This window comes from Mustela nivalis (assembly GCF_964662115.1).
Source record: "Mustela nivalis genome assembly, chromosome: 8".
Lineage (NCBI taxonomy): Eukaryota > Metazoa > Chordata > Mammalia > Carnivora > Mustelidae > Mustela > Mustela nivalis.
Genome location: NC_139027.1, coordinates 71,645,479 through 71,660,901, shown reverse-complemented (window position 1 = coordinate 71,660,901; position 15,423 = coordinate 71,645,479).

Here is a 15,423-nt window from a genome sequence, read left to right as displayed (position 1 = left end):
GGGAGGTTGTTAGGTCTATGGGAGAGACACTGGTGTCAAGTTATTCTTTACCCTATGAAACAGAGGTGGTTCGGGGCTTTGGCTAGAGCAGACTGGGTGGTGGAGCCAGAACTATGGTCTATATGTACTCTAGATACCATGTGCTTGCAGTACAAGACAGAATATGCTTTTAATGTCTCTAGTTTAGTGGTTACCATTTGCCAACTCTTAACTGAAATGGTTAGGTTCGTCAGTCTGCTTCAGGAACTTTTTCTTTAATTGGTAGAAAGAGTGCTTTTCTCTTAGGATTTGATAAGGATAATGGAAAGATTGATTTTGGATGATTGAATCCATTCTGTGGAATGGATATATCATTTCCAGAGGAGTTAATTTAAGTATAACGTATAGGCCAAACTACAAGTATGATATAGTGTGAGTTCTCTATTATCTTGTCTCTCCTTGCTAAGAAATGAAGGAAAAAAAAATCTAGACATTCCTAGTTTCTATTCAGGCTTCTCTTCTTTCAATACTTCGGCTTTTTGTTTTTTGTCTATGTCCATTGCAGTTTGTATCACATAATAAACTGACTTAGAATTTTAAAGAATTGGTGGGGTGGCTTGGTGGCTCAGTTGGATAAGCATCTGCCTTTAGCTCAGGTCATGATCCCAGAGTCCTGGGATTGAGATCCCAATCCAGCTCTCTGCTCAATGGGCTGTCTGCTTCTCCCTCTGCCCCTCCCCTAGCTTGTGCTCTCTCTCAACTAAAGAAATGAATCTTAAAGAATTAAAAAAAGGAATTAAGAAAATGAATAATGTACTTTAATTAAGGAGACTTTTCAGTTTTTTCACATGCAATTATTTAAGTTCAGACTACATTTCTATATGGTCTGCATCTCTGAAGTCCCACCTAACTTAATTCCCATTCCTACTGCTCCATGTCATGTTAAAACTTCTGATTTATTTTTCTAAAAACGCTATCACTTTCCTGATATGGGAAAGCCTGTTGGGTTTTGCATCTGTGTGTCTGTGCACAGGGCTGAATTGCTCAGACTTGTGCTGTGGCAACAAGAGGTTTCCTAACCCTGAATTTTGTTGACCAGATGAGAACAATGGCCAGAAAGTTTAGCCATTGCCTGTTAGAAGAGCATCAGATTAATTCTGTTATCAGGAGGGAGGGTGGATGAGCAATTCCATGTAGTTGTGTTATGCCTAAGCATGTGATCTGGAGGGCGGGATGGTAGGTGGGTGGGTGGGCTAAGTGGGTAGAAGGAGGTCTCTGCGCAGCTGTCATAGGAGAGAAAACCCCTGGGCCCTAGCAAGCAGACCTGCTGTGGGAAAAAGAAGAATAAAAATACATGTAAGTTTCAGGGCCTTAAAAAACCTGGTGTGGGGAGGTGCCCACTTCTTCTGACACAACAAACAAATTCTAAATGGCTCTGGAAAAGAGGCCCTGAATAGGAACTGCATTTCCAGAGAAATGAGAGTCCTTAAAGCTGTCTGAATAGAAAATAAGGTTATCATTATGCCTTATCATTAGAAGAGAGAAGAATATTAAAAGGACTCAGTTCAGCTTGAATAAAAAAGATAAATTTCAAGTAAACTGGCATACAGTTTATCCATGACTGGATTTGCTGTAATAAAGTCAGCAAGGGAATAAGCTGGGTGATTTACAGGGAGCCTGCCTCTGTAAAATTTACAAACTGCTGTGATAAAATGTCACCTTTTATGATGCATTCCACCCGGGCTGCATATATAAAGGGCATTGCAATGGAAAGAGTTGCAAAAACAAAGCGGTAGTCTGGCTCCCCAGCTGCCTTTGTCTGCTTTTCCAGCAGAATTGGGGATTTATGGAAAGATGACCTAGCCACTCGCCTTTTATGGTTGTGGATTGCAAACTGCCAGTGAAACGGCATCATTTCCTTTAGTTTTTATTTTGCCACCTCAGGGACTGCTTTCAATAATTCAGGGCCAGGAAACCTTGGGGTGAGGTGGGGGAGGGTAGGACGAGGGAGGAAAAGACCCCTGTTCCAGGGCTTCTCACAGCAGTTGGGAAGGCAAGCATGCCCATGAGTGATTTAACACAGATACAGCAGGTATGAAATTTTAAGACAACCCATGCCATAATCCCTTACTTTTCCAGATCACATTTTATCTGCCATGGGTCTCCATCTGCATGTTTGGTGGGAAATTAAATCTCAGTCATTAATGGGATATACTTTATACATGGATGAATTCTGGTACCCCAAACCAGGGAGGGGCCAAGATCCTTGGGTCATGGTGTTTCCATCCTCCCATTGCCCTTTTGCCTACACAGCGGCCCTCTAGAGAAAGTCTGTCCATCCGCCTTCCAGTCTTCATGTTCTGGGGGAAGTCATTGAGATGCTGCCATCTGAGGTGCTGCCTGTAAGTGGGGCCACTGGCATCTCTCCTCAGCCCCTGTCTCAGAGGAAACTTGTCTCCTCAAGCCAGTGGCTTCTCCCTCTCCTCTCTCAGCACTCATCTCCGTACCTCCCCTTCAGTATCCCAAGCTCCGTCTTCCTCAGTGGGTCTGAAATATAAATTCTGTGTGCACACATGCATGTGTGTGTAAAGACCACCTTGGATCTCAGGAAAAAAGGCAATGTTGGCTCCTTTATCCTGAGGTGGATATGGGAAAAACTGTGTTTACACCAGTTACTTTCTTTCTCAGTAAGTCACCCAGTTATACTGGGTAGACAAGGATGAATGCTATAATGGGACTGGAATTCTAGCACAGTGTCTGGGGATATCAAGGGAGGGAGAGATTACTTCCAACATGGAGGAACCAAGAAAGGCTCCAAGGAAGAGGTGAGATTTGATCAGAGTTGTGAAGGATAGAAGTTGGCTCTGAAGGCAAAGGCAGTTCAGAGGCTAAAGCTTGAGCTGGCCTGCAGGGAAGGTTGGGGGTTGGGGATGGAGAAAGAGGAGGATGAGGTCAGGGTGAGAACATTTGGTTTGTGTGGGTGAGATGAGAGGCTGTGGAGGAGGAAGTGAGACCAAGGGTAGGGTTTCGATATGTGGAAGAGGGGTTGTTGGTTGTTGTATGGGGTGCTAAGTGGTGTGAAAAATAACATGACTATATCAAGTACTTAAGCTCATTCTTGGCAGTTCTCAAGTAGGGGAAATAATTTAGCTTATAAAACTAGATATGTGGGTGGCACTGAAAACAAGAATGCTTTCCTGAGACACTACCACAAAAATGCTTGTCTACTGAGTATCAGTAAAAATCCAGGCTGTCATAGTGAAACAGGACTCAGGATAACTTTATCCAAAGTGTCCAATTTTCCATTGCACTAAGGGCTTGGGGCGGCATGCATCACTGAGATCCCTCCCAGCACCCTGATCCCTGCCCACACCCCCTTTTTCGCTTCCTCTGTTGTACAGGAGCTAAAGTACCCCTCTCCCCATCAGACCTGGATAATCCCCAGTACAGGAGGACCAGTCTCTCTGTGGGTAGACTCCAACAGAGGCTCCTGTGGTTGCATGGGTCAGGGAGGCAGGCTTGCTGCAAAGAAAACCCTAAGATATGGTAGTGGAAAAACCATAGTTATAGTCAGTACCAAGTACAATGAAACAAGTAAGTGGTCTACTTAAAGATAAGAATCAAGAACAAGTCAGTCAGGGAATGGGGTAAAGTAAGTGGTTCAGACCCCAGGTTTAGCCAGCAGGGGCATACTAAAATCCCTGTGTTGTTTGATATATACAGTGCTGAGTGGGTGGGGATTTATAAAGACTATAGACCTGTCTTGCTAATAAGGGAATAGATTTGGCTGGTTTGAACTTCAGCTTCCCCTGAGATATGAACCTTCTTAGCTGGAGGAGGGAAACCTTAGCTTCTTATTTGACTATTCCTTGGTTAAAAGGTGTCTGGGGATAGTCCCCTCTGTGTGGTCACAAGTGGCCACATCTACATAGGCTTCTGAATCCCACCTGTTGGGCTCAGTCTTTCTATGCCTTGGATCCCTAAGTTGTCAGGATTTGGGAACTGTCCATTAAGGATCTGTCACTTGCAAAAGATGTATCTCCCAAATTAAGGGTTTAACTAGATTTCATTTTGAGAATTGAACAAGAATCGGCAGTAATTTAGCTTTATAAAATTGTAGTTTAATTAAAGTATAAGTCAATAGGCCAGGAAGAGGCTTTTTACTATCATAAGATGAGAGTTAGTATGGGTTGTTCTGACAGATTTACTGTTGTTTTAACTTAATAAGCTATTTCTGTTTTAGCATAGTTACTGTTTCTGTGGTTATAGGACATTCTGTATTGTTTTATTATATTATCCTTCCCCCTCAGTTTTATGGTGGCATTTTTCTCTTTGCTGAGCTTGTAGATATATACATTTCCTCTGATCCTCCCAATTCTTCCAAGCATGCATAGGAACAGAGCGGTTTCTCCATGGGGTAGGATTTCCCCTTGCCCGTCCTTTTCTTTCTTTTGGCTCATAAGGGCAGGCTCAATTTGAATTCAGTATCCTCCTCCAAAATTGTTTTCATGACTTCTCTAAAGCCATCCAAACAGAAATTATATTTATCAGGTTTTATGCAATTGTCTGGTGGATGGATCTTTGTGACCACTCTGTGCAGGGAGTTGCACAGAGGATGGGGATGTAATTTTGTCTTCGTTTTACACATTGGGAAGAGGAGTTCTAAAAGGGATAAATAAGTTTCTAAGGATTGTCTAGCCAGTCAATGGCAGAGCTCGGACCAGAACTCAGATTTCCTGGTCAGAGTCAAGGTACTTCCAGGAAAGAAGGCTGGGTTGAGGCAGAAGGCATCTCCCAGCAGCTAGGACTCGTCACCAGCACAGTAACCAGTTGGCTGTGGTTCCATTACTCCATCACTGGTTCCATTACCAACTCAACAGATGATACAGATCCTTAGCCTCCTCTTTTTCTCTCTTTGTATTCTTCAAGATAGAAGTTGCAGCTGGAAAGCAAATACAAATAAAAATCTATCTCCTTCACTGTCACGGGACAGTCTAGTCAATATTTGATGGGCAAGAAGATGGTAAAAAATCATCTAGGCCTGAGGGAAACTCTCAAATCAAGTCAAGAATAGAAGAAAAGTAATAAGATACCTTGCCAGGTACCTTGTCTTAAAGCTAATTCCTTTAACAGCTGGGCAAGGTAAGTGAGCCCTAACTTATAAAAGGGAAATCTGGGGTTCAGAAAGAGTCAGAGAAATCTTTGGGATCCAGCATATGGATCATATGGCTAGGGTTTCAATCTTTCCTGCAAGCCCTTGGTCTTGGGCCCTTGTCTACCTTTATTTCTGTCCTTTTTCCTCTTCAGGTACTCAGGAGCCTATATCTCTAGTGAGAGCCCCCATTCTCTCCCAGGGCCAGGCTTTAAAAATTTAGCAACATCTGATCAGAGTAAAAATATCTTAAAGAGATAAATGGCCAATGAACCCAAACCTTTGGTAGTATTTACATTTTAGGGAATATTAAGTGAATTATTCTCTTAGATCAATCTCTTTTTGGAAGATAATCCAGAATAGGAAAGATTATTTCCAGAGCCTCGGGCAGTCAATCAGGATGGGGCTCCAGTCCTCATGGGTCTATATCCATCAGCTTCTGGTTCCACAGATATAATGCAAAGATCATTTCTAGTTCTAACATTCTATGTTCCTATGACTGAAATCACCCCAGTTCGCCTCTCTCTAGGCTTGGTGGCCATGCTCCATCAGGAAGGGCATGTAGCATGCCTGTGCTGCCCATCTATAGATTTCTATTTCTTGAAGTTGGTCTTTCCTTCCTCCTGTGGTAGTGGCCCTTGAAGAATCTCCTGTTTCAAAGTCCTTGACCCAGCTGAAAATGCAGAGTGTAGAGAACAGGGCTTCAGCCTATCATGGTTCACATTTTCTACTACATCTCTTTTTGTTTTTCCTTTCCTCTGTATCCCTCTGTCTTAGGATTTGTGGGATTTGAGTTGCAGAATGGTAGAGAGGGAGTGCTTTTCATAGAAACTGGACATTCTCTCTCTGAAAAAAACCTGTTCACTCTGGTGTATGGAGGTTTAATAAAGTGCCAACTCTTCCTTTTCTTCCCTTCCTTTTTCTCCTCCTCTTCTCCTTCTCCTTCCCCTTCCTCCCCCCACCCCCCGCCCCACTCTTACTTCTTCTTCCTCCTCCTCCTCTTCACCTTCTCCTCTTTCCTCTTCTTCTCTCCATTCACTCATACATTTTTTTAATTGAGAAATTTTCTTTGTGGCTCCCATCAGAAGGAATGGAAAGCAGGATGGATCACAGAGGTCATCCTAGGAGCCAATCTAGCATTTTTAGAGTCTGTGACCAGTGTGGCTCAGAAGTGCCAGAACTGCACACTTTAGGGTTGAGCTTCTTGATTTCTTTTATTCCAGGAGAGTATTTTTACTATTATTATTAGTCTTTTTTTTCCTTATCTTTCAGCATCAGCATTCCTGGCTCCAGAAGACTATCTGATTTATCACCAATATTTTAATTTTAGCCCACTCTGCTATTTCTTTGAGCCCCAAGTCAGCATCCCAAGTCTCAGCATCATAATTTTGAGAAGAGAAGGGATAGGGCAGGGGTGCAGGCTCTGATATGGCTGGTTACAACTCACAGTAATTATTCTGTAAGCACTGAATTGAATTTACACTAAAAACCAGCCTCGAAGGCCAAGGACAAGACAGATTTTGGTCAATGATTATGGATCCCAGACAATAAGGAGCTACCAGCATTTTTGAGGAGGTGATGAATATAGTTAATGTATTATTTTATGAAGTATTTACTGAGTTTTGAGATACTTCAGGTCAGTGACTGTGTTTGATTCATCTTTGAATCCCTAATGCAGAGCTCAGCACTGAGCATATAGACGTATGAATACTTTGAGTAACATTAATGAATAAATGAATGAAAATATATGTGCACAGCACTGATTGTAGAGAGGAAAAATCAGAGGCTGGGAGCATTTTCAAAAGGTCTTTGTAATAGTGAGATAAAATGACAGGGTGATTGATCATGTATGGAGGGAAGGGAATTTTTATTATTAAAACTTTGGAGAATGGAGACTAAGTGTTTAGAGATAGAGGAGTTAGATAAGGGAGTTGGGTTGAGGTGGGGAGGGGAGGCATCAGTATTCACACAGGCATGAGATTGAAGTGGTATGGGGCTTGCAGATGAACACACAGATGGGCAGCTGGGGAAACAATAGAGGTCAGGACAGAGGTTAGAGCTAGGGGTAGGGATGTTGGAGTTCTCTTCTAGCAGGTGATACTTTCTGTGGAAGAAAATTAGATATCCAATGGAAGGAGTACAGCGAGGATAAAAGAATATCTGAAAAATGTGACTTGATGAGAAACTATTGAGTCCTTATATGGGTCTGATGTGTTAATCTACATATGCTCCAATAACATAAAAAGCTACATTAGTTATGGTACCTTTTCCAATGCTATACACCAATTCCTAATGACTGCTATTTCAAAGTACCTCTGTCTGAAAGCAAAGGATGAATCTTTATATATGGTGTAGAGATCCATTCACTCTTCTACCCACTCATCCATCCAATGATCCATCCATAACCATCTACCTCTCCATCCATCTATCCACCCATCCATCCATCCATCCATCCATCCATCCACCCACCCATCCATCCATCCATCCATCCATCCATCCATCCATCCATCCATCCTATCATCTGTCTGCCTACCCACTCATCCACCCATAACCTCTCCAATATTTATCGAATGGCTTTTCTAGGATGGGCAAAAGAACAACCTTTGCAGCACTGCTGAGAAATCTTAACACCCAATTAATATTAAAGAAAATTATATTTGGAACAAAATTGGCAAGCATTGTTAAACCCTGAAACTGATGTTTGGACCATTTCCCTTACTTCTGCAGCCCCTGGGGAAATAATGGTGAGGAATCTTGAGATATCAGATGTCAGCTCTGAAAATGTTTCATAAGCCATAGTGGTAAGCTTTAGGCATTCCCAACCTTTTTCTGTCACTCAGCAATTCCATCCTTACTTTTTTGTCCCCTGAGTCTACAACATGTTCATTTCTTTGACCTTGGTAAATACAGTGATTGATATCTTTAATATGGATGGATGATCTTTGAGCAGAGAGAGTCTACTTTGGGGAATACAGGGTATGAGCTATTTTGTGGATAGTTTTCATTCTAGATCCTGAAAAGGATAATAGGGAAAATGGACAGGGGTGACGTCACCCAAAGGGACAGAAGGATAAAATTCTGCTTGGCCTGTTACTTAGGTCCATGATGGAAGGAGACCTTTCTCTACCCTTTTCTTCTTCTCTCTTCTTCTCTCCTCTATCATCCCACGTTTTCTCTTCTCCTCCTTTCCGTGGAGTTAAATCACTAGTCCATGGTACCTCAGCTTTTTCAGGAGTTTGGGGTGGGTTCTGTAATCTCTTTGGTGGGGATGAGTGTTGGGCCAGCTCAGTCTCCAGCTCACTCATGCCCTTGGTACCTGTCCTGCTACACCAGAAAGGGAAGGTCATGATGCTTTGTGCATGTAGCAGGGTGAAAACTCACCTCTTCTCACCTTGTAAGTCATTTTAGGGAGACAAGGGCAACTCTGTAAGGGCCACATTTGCATTGAGACTGCCCACATGAGTCCTAGTAACATCAGCATCTTACCATGTCTACCTCCTTTTCCTTCTGCTCCAGATTATATGAAAGTGTGACACCCTACAACCTGCAGTACTCTTGTGGTAATTTTTCCTTCTGTAACCACTTCTCCTTCTTTGGCTCTGCTGCTCCCAGCTTGGTGTAGCTCCTGCCCAAACTTGATCTTCCCAGATGATGTCTTGGTCTCCAGTCCAATCCCCCAAAAGAAAACAAGACTTAGAAAAAAGTCAGTAATTCCAGAATTCCATTCTCTGATGATTCTTTTACAGGTGGGTATCTGTTGATTAGTTGTAGGGTGGGGGAGTCCTTTCTTTATAGAAGGTGCTTGAAGTGAGATACTTTACCTCCAAGGGCTCACAGGAACTGTAGTTGGCTCATGGGGAGATATTTTGGGTAGAGACTCTTCCCAAAGAGGAGAGTCCAGGCCTTCTGTGTTGCCTACCCTGGCAAGGCTGGTCATTGCACAAGTCATTATAGTTAATAACATGGACTTTGGAATTGAATAGGCTTGATCTGAATCTGGCTGTGTCAGCTTCTATCTGTGTGATTTTAGTAACCTTCTTTTACTCCTCTAAGCCTCCATTTCTGCCTTACCACAATGCTGAGGATACCCAGAGAGGGCAGATGGGAGAGTTAAATGGGACAGTAATGATAGCTATTTACCTATGGATGCTTAGTGTGTGCCAGGAACCTGTCTTGGTGATCTCTATGGAAATGTTATTATTTAATCCTTATAACAACTGTATTCTTCCCATTTGGTAGTTGATGAAGCTAAGGCTCAGAGAGGCTAAGTAAATTCCCCAAATTCACAGAGTTAGAAAGTGGCATAGTGGAGCGTGGGTCTGAAAGTGTAGTTCTATAGCCATGCTCTCAAACAGTTCATCATACTGCCTCCTGGATTACAGAGTCAGGCCTTGACATGAGGTTAGTGCTCTGTAGCTGTCAACCATTATCATATAGACATCTCCTCAAGGCCTTCCTTTATTCAGTGCTTTTATGCCTTTATTCATTCACTCGGTTTCTAGAATGTAAGTTCCACATGGGCAGGGATGGAATTTTTGCCTGTTTTATTTTCTGTTGCATTGCCTGTGCCTAGGACAGTGCTTGATATAGAAGAGACACTCAGTAAATTTGTAAACAAATGCATCTGCTCATTCATCCATCTGTCTGTCAATGAAGATATATTTAGCATCTACTATGTGCCAGATCCTGCACCAGGTACTCAGATAAGGTACAGTCTCTGACCTTGAGGAGCTCATAATCTGGCAAGGGGAACAGATTTGTGAACTAGTAACTCAATTTCAATATGGCGTACCTAAGAGTGTTACCTGGAGTGAATGGAGAGGACAGCTTTCTTTTTCTTCTGGGATGCTGCCAAATTTTCATTTCTCTTGCCATCTGATATCACTTTAGTGAGCAAATTCCTATCTCAGAATAAGTTTACATCCTGCAGAAAGGAGGAGGAGGAGGAATGGATAAGGCTGGAAGTATTTTGTTGTGCAAACTATGCATTGCACAACTCTAGGGGATGCCATTAACATAGAGACTGATGGGAATGGTGTCATCATGGTGGTGCAATGTGGCTGCTCTCTAACAGCTGTCTTTAAGGTCCCCTCTGAATTGTTTTACTAGGGGCCTGGAAGACTGGAGATAATTTACATAAAGTCTTTGAGGGTACCCCCCAGTGCATTTTCTGGGTCCCAGTGACCTGTGTGGAGAGCTAGAGTACAGCCCAGTAAACTGTGAATAGATTATATTGCCGGAGGGAGTGAATTTCATTGGGATCCTGTTGCCGTTTAAGCCTAGTGGGGCATGGGCTACACTGACATCATTGACATCACCAGAGACATGACCATGACATGGTTTCTCCTTATGCAACCTTAGACCACTTTTATTTGTCACATGTTCTCCACTCAGCACCATGTAGTGTGTGGCCTAATAGTACAGGCTATGAGTCCAGCCCTTGGCAACCTCACGGAATTGAAATGAGAAGTTTTTATTCTTGTTTTTTAAAATCACTTTTCACATGCTTTCCCAGGTCTCTTCTACCACGGTTTGGAATCTAGGAATTTAGTAGAAGACTTTGGGTAACAGAAATGCCTGACAGTGCTCCAGTTATGAGCTTTAGGTCTTGCTGACAAGGCTGTGCTCCTTATATTAGAGCTTGTAGACTTGACCTGTTTCTGGACGTGGGGCTCCATGGAAGGTTTGTACTTGATACCTCCTTCCAGGATCTAAGGCTACCATACAGGGTATTTAGGCAAACCCAGACTTTGGCCCTCTTCATGGCAAATAACTTCTGGCCTTTGGTCTTGGGGACTCCAAAGAACAGGTCAGAATTTTAAGGCATGGCAGTTAAATTAGAAAACTGAGTCTGAGATTTGGCTCTGCCACTCCATGGCCATGTAAGTTTGGGGAAAGTCAGTTTTCCTTTCTGGGTCACCATTTCTCTGTCATATCACTTAGGAAGAGGTCCTCCTTCTAGAGGTCTAATCAGGATACAACACGATAACATGTGAGGAAGTGTTTGAAGCAATTTGTGCTATAGGAAGGTGAGTATTGATTTGGCACCTTGCTGTTTCAGCATAATTTGGTTTGGTCATGTGGGCCTCTAGACACATACAGGTACCTCTTAGTTCCCAGCCATCAAGGATTGAGCCCAGTCCCATGGCAAAATAGATAGTAACAGTGAAGACCATCTTAAATCTTCTTTGGAATAAAAAGGAAAACCTTACATTACATCTGGATTCCTAACGGGCTCTATTATAGTGATACTGGCTACTGTAAAAAATGAAGCCCCAAAGTGTCAGCAGCATGAAATATTAAAAGTTTATTCTCACTGATTAAGAGTCAACTGCATGTGTTTATTGTCAGTGGGTGGGTTTCCCCTTGCACTGTTTAGAGGGGCAGGTTTGTTCCATCTTGGGCCTTCACCATCCCAACAGTGGTTCTCATGCTTGGTTTGATCACTCAAATCACCTGTGAAGCTTTAAAACCCATCCTTGGTTCCTGCTCTAGCGATTCTGATTTAATTGGTTTCTGGTGTGGCCTTCACGCTGGTTCTTTTTTTAAAGCCTCAGGTGATTCTAATGTGCATTTAAGGTTGAGCCTCACCAGCGTGTCTTGGCGTCTTCTACTTCTGACCCTACAAGTGGGAAAGAAACAGAGGGAGCTGTGTTTACTTCTTAGAAAACCTCAGTCTATGGCTGGTGGACATTGCCTCTGCTTTATATTCCATTGGCAAGAGAAGCTCTTATTGTCGCCCTGGATGGAAGGTAGGCTGTGAGACAGAGTCTCATGTGGGTGCTATTTCCTAGCAATGGCTGTAGCCTAGGGAAGGTTGTGGGGGTGCATTTTGGTTATCTGTGTCCTGGGGCCAACAATTTGAGTTCTCCGGACCTGACCTATGGCATCAAAGCTTGGTGCTCTTGTCAATTCAGAGAGCCTTTCCTGGGGATCAGGAGAGGAGTGGGTATTTGCTTGTTTTGTACTTGGGGGTGTGGTCACCACGTTCTTGTCTGTATGCTAGTATAAGGGTGTTTGTTGCTGTAATAAAGAACGCCGACTTTGCGGGCAGTCAAACTTGGTTAAAATTTTCACTTACTGCTTACTAAACTTGTGACTTTAGGCATGTTAATTAACATCCACAACCTTTGCTTTTCACAAATGTAAAATATACGTAATTATGCCTGTGTGGGATGTAGAATCTTCTCACTGAAGTGGGGAGAGGAGGGCTCTCAGCAGTGGCTGGGAACTGGGTAGTGGGGAGAGATGCTGGGTTTCACTGCTAGGCTGAGAAAGTGCCTCTGTCTGAGCATAGTATTGGAGTGATGGGTCTGGCTTCCCCAAAGGGGACCTCCAGGAAAGCTGAGGATGGTGCTCCTTGTTCCTTGTCTCAGTGCTGGGGAATCAGGTGCTGACCTGCCAGCCCTTTCCTCTGCATTCCCCCAGTAAGGAGACCTTATTGCCTGAGCCCTAAGCCCTTTGGGTGGCCGACTCCCATTGAGGCACAGGAATGTTCCAACAGGGCAGGGCTTCTCCTGAGCCTGGTGGAGGCCTCCTGCTGGGGTTGCTGTAGCAGTGCCTGGGGTGGTTTGATAAGGGAAAATGGCAGAGATAGCAGGAAGCTTTCCTGTGAGTGCCTGTGAATAGCTGGGTGCAGATAACAGGCCGGTCAGTTCCTGGCCTGGACTGTGATGAGACTGGCTTTCTGGAACTCAGATGAATTCTGTGGGTTTCTGGTTGGTAGGGGTGGGGATCAGTGGCAATGGGAGGAGAGCGGCTGGGACAAGACCTTGAAAGTGATGAATATCGAAGATCCTCTTTTGGGGGCTTTCCTGTTGCCTCTCTCCATGCCTCCTCTCTCTTGCCTCCTCTCCATGACCCAGTATCTTTGGGTTCCCCCACAACCTCTTGCCTTGGGGCTAACCTGGATGAGGCGGAGTTGGGATTACCCCAGGTTCTTTAGGGTAATTCTCTCCCTAAACAGCTAAGGTGCAGCAGCTTCTGCTGGGGCGGGGAGGGGCACTGCCCACTGGCTGCTGCTGTCCGGTCTGCCAAACCCCAGTACACAGACAGCAGGACTACAATATCATCAGTGCCCTGGGAAAAATCCCAGCTCTTCTCACCACATAGCTTTAGGGTTCCTTAATACATCATCTTGTTGTTTCCCCTGGTAGGCAAGAGCCTGCAGGTGAAGCTTCCATGGTCCCTCATACAAGTTATGGAAAATATGGATCACCTAGTGTCCTTGACACCTTTTTGGTGATGGTTCAAGCTTCACAGCACACATTCAGGGTTTTTATTTCTATCCCCCTTTTTTCCCAGATGACAAAGTAGGCCCAGAGAAGGTAAGGGATATGTGAAGGGCCCTGCAGCTTGATAAAGGGTCCTGGACTGTTGGCTTTCAAACCTCTCTGCTCTCTGCTCTGATCTCAAGCTGGTGTTCTTAAACCCCTTTATAGATGAACAACGGAATGTTCCACGTAAGGGACGGGAGGAGGTGGAAGAATCAGAATTTCTGGGGAGCGTATTTTTTAAAAAGCATATTCAATATTATCGTTATTTTGGCTGTTTTTTTTCATGATACTTACATCATGCTAATGTTAAATAGTTACGCATAAAATGTCTGTTTATAAAAGGGAACACATGTTACAATTTGGGGGAAATAGAAAACTTCACAGTGAGGTGTGAGCGATGAATATAAAATGTCTGACTTTTCTCAGAATATTTTAACTTTAATGTGGTGATGATAAAGGAATGATGAGATTTCAATGGGGGGGGGCAGGCCAGTGAAGGAGAGAAATTTTAGAAGCCAGGGGGTTCCTGGGAAGCATCTCCAAGGGGTTTGAAAGCATAATGGGGAGATGGGAGTCTTTAGTGCCCCTCTTGGCCTTCCAGGTGGGAGCTGTCTCCATGAATGCTCATTAGAAAATTGCTGTCAGGTGGTGCATTTGCGGTAGGGTTACCAGGGGTGAGAGGTGGAGGGTAATGTAGGATGTAAGACCTTGTTTGGAATGGAGAAAGAATCCATTGGACCGTTTTGTTTTACCTGTCCAAGAGGACCCAATTGTGGGTATATCATTTTGATGTAGAACCAATTTGTGGAAGAAGCAGGGCTTGTGTGAGAGAGAGAACACGGGGTTATCTGCATTTAGACTAAATTCAGAGCAGGGAGATCTTTCTTGGCCCCTGGAGGAATATTCTGGTAGGCTCTGTGGCTTTTATGGTCATCCTTAGAGTCTGCTGGACTGTATTTTCTATCAGTTATGCAACTGAATTCAGGAATTAGAATAATCAGTCTAAAACATATCTTAAAATTCTGAACTTGACCACATGAAATATTCCCCTGACCCTAGCCCCATGTTTGGACCTGCCTCACCTTGGAAGTCTAGTGGGAACAAGGAAACTTGCCTTATGCTTCTCCTCTCTCCCTCAACTTCTGGTTGCTATTTTGATCGCCTGGGCATTGGTTTGAGAAGAAGGGAGGTAATATCTGGTTTTCATTGGCTGAGTTTTTTTCTGGGCCTGGAAAGTGGTTAAGGCAGTGTGTGTTTGTTGAGGATTCTGTAGATTCTTTGAGTTTTCCCTGCTGGGCCTCTTTCCTTCTCCTGTTAGGCCGGGAGTCCCTTGGAATTCCTTCCTCCGCTCCTACACACTGGGCATATCCCCAGTGTCTTTCAGCTGAGGTCTCCCCATCCTTAGAAGCCTACCACTCAGGGCCCATGATGAGCTCATGTCCGTTTTCTTTGCTGGGTAGGACACATATGGTTCACCGGAAGAGCTGCATTCCTTTGGAAGTACAGGCTTATCCTAAGGCAGCAGCCCGTCTCAGCTCCCACCAAGCAGTTGCTTTTTTTTCAGCTTCAGCAGTTCCTGGGCAGGCATCAGACCTTAGTCTGCAGCCTTCATAATCTTCCTCGGAGAGGGTCAGTAGCCTGTCTTTAGAATTCCTCAGTTGGAGAGATCCCCCTTCAGGGCATGCTCACTGGTGGCATTAGAGCTAGCTCTTCTCTTGTGTGTCATTATGGGCAGCACATCCCTATCCCCGAACAGAGAGTGGGCTGGGGGAATTGCAGCCCACAACCCTTCGCTCTAAAGAAATCTCTCAACCAGCTGCTCTTTAAACTTCTTCTCTAGCCCAGTTTTGTGTCCTTGATTTTGTTGAGGGGTCTGTGCATCATGGACCAGATTCTTCCTCATTCCCTTTGTGAATTCTTCAACTATGCATGTCTGCTCAGGAGGCCTGCCATCCCCTTCCTTTGATAGTCTCATATTTAGGATCTCTCTGGCACCTTCATCAAAACTGCAGCAGA